This window comes from Nakaseomyces glabratus, chromosome L (genome assembly GCF_010111755.1).
Source record: "Nakaseomyces glabratus chromosome L, complete sequence".
NCBI classification, from domain to species: Eukaryota; Fungi; Ascomycota; class Saccharomycetes; order Saccharomycetales; family Saccharomycetaceae; genus Nakaseomyces; species Nakaseomyces glabratus.
This window is the reverse complement of record NC_088962.1, coordinates 1,480,001-1,485,000: the sequence shown is the minus strand read 5'-3', so window position 1 is coordinate 1,485,000 and position 5,000 is coordinate 1,480,001. Positions and strand designations below refer to the sequence as shown.

At 48.6% G+C, this 5,000-nt stretch overlaps 2 non-coding genes across 2 annotated transcripts in view; one reads left to right on the top strand and one right to left on the bottom strand.

The window, feature by feature from the left end:
* Positions 1 to 1,264: 1,264 nt before the first annotated feature.
* RDN5-1 lies at positions 1,265 to 1,385 on the bottom strand. Its single transcript, XR_002648376.1, has one exon. It is a non-coding gene; the product is annotated as a 5S ribosomal RNA (ribosomal RNA).
* A 2,169-nt stretch (positions 1,386 to 3,554) lies between these two features.
* RDN18-1 overlaps positions 3,555 to 5,000 on the top strand; it is a 1,800-nt gene continuing 354 nt past the window's right edge. The window contains exon 1 of the ribosomal RNA XR_002648375.1: positions 3,555 to 5,000. This exon is cut by the window's right edge and continues 354 nt beyond it. This is a non-coding gene — a ribosomal RNA (18S ribosomal RNA).

Below are 5,000 nucleotides of genomic sequence, written 5' to 3'. Positions count from 1 at the left end.
TGTTGCACTGTTGCTCTGCTCTGCTGCTCTGCTGCCTCTTTGCCTTGGGACGATAACCAGAGAATACCCACACGGGCATCTCCTGTTGGTGGCATTGGGAATTGGGAAGACAAGGGGGATGGTTTTGGAAGAGGCTGGTTTATATATGGAAAACTTGGAAGAGGGGAATTGGAAGGCGAAAGAAGCGAGAAGAAGAAAAGTTGTTTGTTTACGATGAAAAAGTTTTTCTTTTTTTTCGCTTTTTTAATTCGCGCATTTTGCGTGCGGCGAAAAAGACGAGTTTTTCCGATGCATGCGTGCGTCTGCTACGGTGGTTTCAATGGGTGGTGGTGGGAAACTGTGGGAGGAGTGGTGAGAAAGTGTGGAACGAGGGTGGCATGCAAGATAGAGTTAGAGTTAGGGTTTGGGATTGGGATTGGAGATTGGAGATTGGAGATTGGATTACAAATGCTGATGAATGCTGATGTAAGAGGCGGCTACAAAAGAGGTTGTTGGGTTTATGTGTATAAGGATTTGTTGTAAAGTGCAAGAGAGTGTTGGTTTGTTTTTTTGGGGGATGTGGTTTAGTATTCTGAGGTTTTGAGCTGTGGGAGTGGAAGCTGTAGTTGTTCTTGTATTGTATTGTGGTGTATTGTCTTGTTTTAGTTGTCGCTTTGTCTTGTTACTTGCTCGATCTCATCAACTTTTGATGCCAAAAAGTAGTGATCCTGGAGACATCTTGACGAGTTCTAGAGATATAGCCATGATTGTTGTACCTGTGTAATCTGCGGAGGTCAATTGGTCTGTTTCTTCATTGCTTGATGTACCTTCCATCCCTCTTGAGGCGGGATCATCCATTCTTGTCACTCTTGCATTAGTCGATGTCTGCGTGCTTCGGGTGCTGATTTCTCTCTGGGGGTGCGTGTTGGTGCACTGTAAGGTGGTCAATTGTTCTTGTCGGGGTCTGTTATGGTGGTGTGTGAACCAGTTGTGTTGAAATCGGACCACTTTTGGTCTCCCCAGGTCTTGGAAATACCCATTTGGAGGCTCTTTGCGATGGCCCAAAACCGACGTCGACGTCGACGTTGAAAATTTTCACTCTTTCAGTCTTTGTTTGTGGCGAAAAACCAAAAAAAATACAGTATGTCACGTAGGTGGCGATATATGTCACATGTCTTTTTCATGATCTCGCCCGTACAAAAAATTAATCTGGCCTGGATTCGAACCCTGGTGCGGGCTGTTCTGGGGAAATCTGGGATTTTGGCAAAAAAAATAAAAAAAAAAGAGATTGCAGCACCTGAGTTTCGCGTATGGTCACCCACTACACTACTCGGTCAGGCTCTCACAAGCTTAACTACAGTTGATCGGACGGGAAACGGTGCTTTCTTGTGGATATGGCCGCAACCGAAAGATCGTAAAAAAAAAAAGGGTATGTAGGACCAAGCCTGGGTAGGTCGGTGCTGTGGGAAGGGGCGTGGCTAGTGACAAGGCCCGGGAGCGGTCACACACAGAAGAAGTCAGAGGCAAGGGCCCGGGAGCAGTCACGGGAGGAGTCAGAAAAGACGACCGGCAAAACAACTTCAGGAACACTTTTGGGAAACTTTTTGTATGGCAACCGGGGGGTGTTAGGGTGTGTGTGGGGGTGGTTTGCAGGGTAGTTTCGAAAACCACTGGCAAAAGTTGGTGTATGGGGGGTGTGGATGGTGGAAAATAGGGTGGTGTGGTGTCGGGCTGGGGGGGTAGGGTCGGAAGTTTGTATGGCAGGTGTGGGTTTTTATGGTGGCAGTGGATGGAGTTCGGACGGCTCGATTCGTTGGAGCTGAGAAACGGGGCGGTTGGCGGGGTCCCCGGGGGTGGAATCGGCGATTTGGGGTGGTGACATGGCCGTTTCGGGTGCTCCGGGCCCTGCGGCGGAAATACCCACACTGGTCTAGAAATAGTTGTACAATATCCGGTAATTTCCGTTGGTAATGGTTGGCGGATTGCGGAGGTTGTGTTTGTTTATTCTGTGGGAGTATATGTTGAGTGTATGGATGTGTGTTGTTAGTATGGTGGAAGGTAGTGATATGGTACCTAAACATCAATTTTGAAGTACGAGAAATCGGACAAGTGTTCGGAGTGGGGAAAGTGGGCGGGAGAATACCGGGATTGGTAAAATGGTGGCTGGGAAGATGGGGGATGCAAGACCGAGAAGTTGCCGGGGCGCGGAAGCGGATGATCTGCGGCGGAAATGGTGCACTTTGCGGGGTAGGGTGGCCGGTACGGGCGATATTTGTATGGCAGGGTGGTGTTTTTAGTTGCGGATCGTGAAGCGAAAATTCAGAAACCCCAAACCCGATTTTAGGTTCGGAAGTGTTACGGGGTTCCGAGGGCTCGCCCTTGGGGCTGGAGTTTTTGCGTGCGGGGGACGTGAGTCGTGAGTCACTGTGTCACCTGTGACGGGTACTTAAGTGTCCGTTTTGGGTAATGATGTGCGGCGGGCGGGTTTACCCGCGAGTCATGCGAGTCATGGGCGGAAATCCGGGGGCGGGGCGACGTGCGGAGTGCGCGGGCGGCCATGTGACCACGTGCGACGGCACACGTTTTATTTTTCGCAGCCGAGTGCCGAGTGCCGGGGCCCAAAGCCATAGTTAAGGGCGTGGTTGTGCGGGCGTTTCTGGGGACAGCACCTGTGGGAGGCTCGCAAAGTGTCGGGCGACCCTGGGATTTCGAGGGCCGGATCTGGGCCTGAGGCTCGCGTGTTGCTGCTGGAGCAGGACGGGGAGGCCTCGAGCTGTTCAAAGTGGACTGCAGATGCCAGATGCCGGGCCCTTTGGCTACTTTTCGAGCCAGGCCGAAGAGCAAGCTCGGTCCGGGGGTACTTCATGCGAAAGCAGTTGAAAGTGAAGTTTGAAAGAGTTCGGAAACGAGCTCGAGTAGAGCTTGTGCTTGAATATGGCCTCGTCAATCGGTGGAGAGGGTCGCTGGGTGATCGTCAGATCTGCTCAGTCCCTATACAGCGAGCTTGACATGGGCGAAGCGGCGTAACCTTTGTTCTTGCAAAGGGGAAGCTGCGGACGCCTGAACAGTCTCATCCTGGACATCTTGCGATTCCATGGGTGAGCAGAGAAGGATTTGGTGGATTACTAGCTGATAGCAATCTATTTCAAAGAATTCTAATTTGGGGGAATGCCTGGACAGATAGCCGGTCTGCTACGTTTATTCGTTTTGACTGTGATTTGTCTAGTGTAACCTCCTCTCTTGCGGGTGATATCAAACCTTTGTTCTGTGAAACACCGGGACAGTGTTTGGTGGACTCTCTGCATGAGGAACTCAAAGAGTGCTATGGCAAGAATTAAGTGATTAGAGAACTTAGTGCTTGCAGGGTGGGCTGCTGCTGGGTGAATTTCTGCCTGGTGGTGTCTGCTTTTGCGGGCAGAGGAGAGAGAGACAAGGTAATTGTTTTTCTTTCCTTGTGATCTGTGCTTAATTCGTTGTTTCAACGAGTTAACATTCAATATCTACGAGGGTGTTTTCTGGGGGGGTGTTGAGGCTAGTCTTCGACAACCCCTCGGAGAACATACTTTCAAGATAGTTATCTGGTTGATCCTGCCAGTAGTCATATGCTTGTCTCAAAGATTAAGCCATGCATGTCTAAGTATAAGCAATTTATACAGTGAAACTGCGAATGGCTCATTAAATCAGTTATCGTTTATTTGATAGTTCCTTTACTACATGGTATAACTGTGGTAATTCTAGAGCTAATACATGCTTAAAATCTCGACCTCTTGGAAGAGATGTATTTATTAGATAAAAAATCAATGTCTTCGGACTTTTTGATGATTCATAATAACTTTTCGAATCGCATGGCCTTGTGCTGGCGATGGTTCATTCAAATTTCTGCCCTATCAACTTTCGATGGTAGGATAGTGGCCTACCATGGTTTCAACGGGTAACGGGGAATAAGGGTTCGATTCCGGAGAGGGAGCCTGAGAAACGGCTACCACATCCAAGGAAGGCAGCAGGCGCGCAAATTACCCAATCCTGACACAGGGAGGTAGTGACAATAAATAACGATACAGGGCCCATTCGGGTCTTGTAATTGGAATGAGTACAATGTAAATACCTTAACGAGGAACAATTGGAGGGCAAGTCTGGTGCCAGCAGCCGCGGTAATTCCAGCTCCAATAGCGTATATTAAAGTTGTTGCAGTTAAAAAGCTCGTAGTTGAACTTTGGGCCTGGGTGGCCGGTCCGATTTTTTCGTGTACTGGAATGCACCCGGGCCTTTCCTTCTGGCTAACCCCAAGTCCTTGTGGCTTGGCGGCGAACCAGGACTTTTACTTTGAAAAAATTAGAGTGTTCAAAGCAGGCGTATTGCTCGAATATATTAGCATGGAATAATGGAATAGGACGTTTGGTTCTATTTTGTTGGTTTCTAGGACCATCGTAATGATTAATAGGGACGGTCGGGGGCATCAGTATTCAATTGTCAGAGGTGAAATTCTTGGATTTATTGAAGACTAACTACTGCGAAAGCATTTGCCAAGGACGTTTTCATTAATCAAGAACGAAAGTTAGGGGATCGAAGATGATCAGATACCGTCGTAGTCTTAACCATAAACTATGCCGACTAGGGATCGGGTGGTGTTTTTTTAGTGACCCACTCGGCACCTTACGAGAAATCAAAGTCTTTGGGTTCTGGGGGGAGTATGGTCGCAAGGCTGAAACTTAAAGGAATTGACGGAAGGGCACCACCAGGAGTGGAGCCTGCGGCTTAATTTGACTCAACACGGGGAAACTCACCAGGTCCAGACACAATAAGGATTGACAGATTGAGAGCTCTTTCTTGATTTTGTGGGTGGTGGTGCATGGCCGTTCTTAGTTGGTGGAGTGATTTGTCTGCTTAATTGCGATAACGAACGAGACCTTAACCTACTAAATAGTGGTGCTAGCATTTGCTGGTTGTCCACTTCTTAGAGGGACTATCGGTTTCAAGCCGATGGAAGTTTGAGGCAATAACAGGTCTGTGATGCCCTTAGA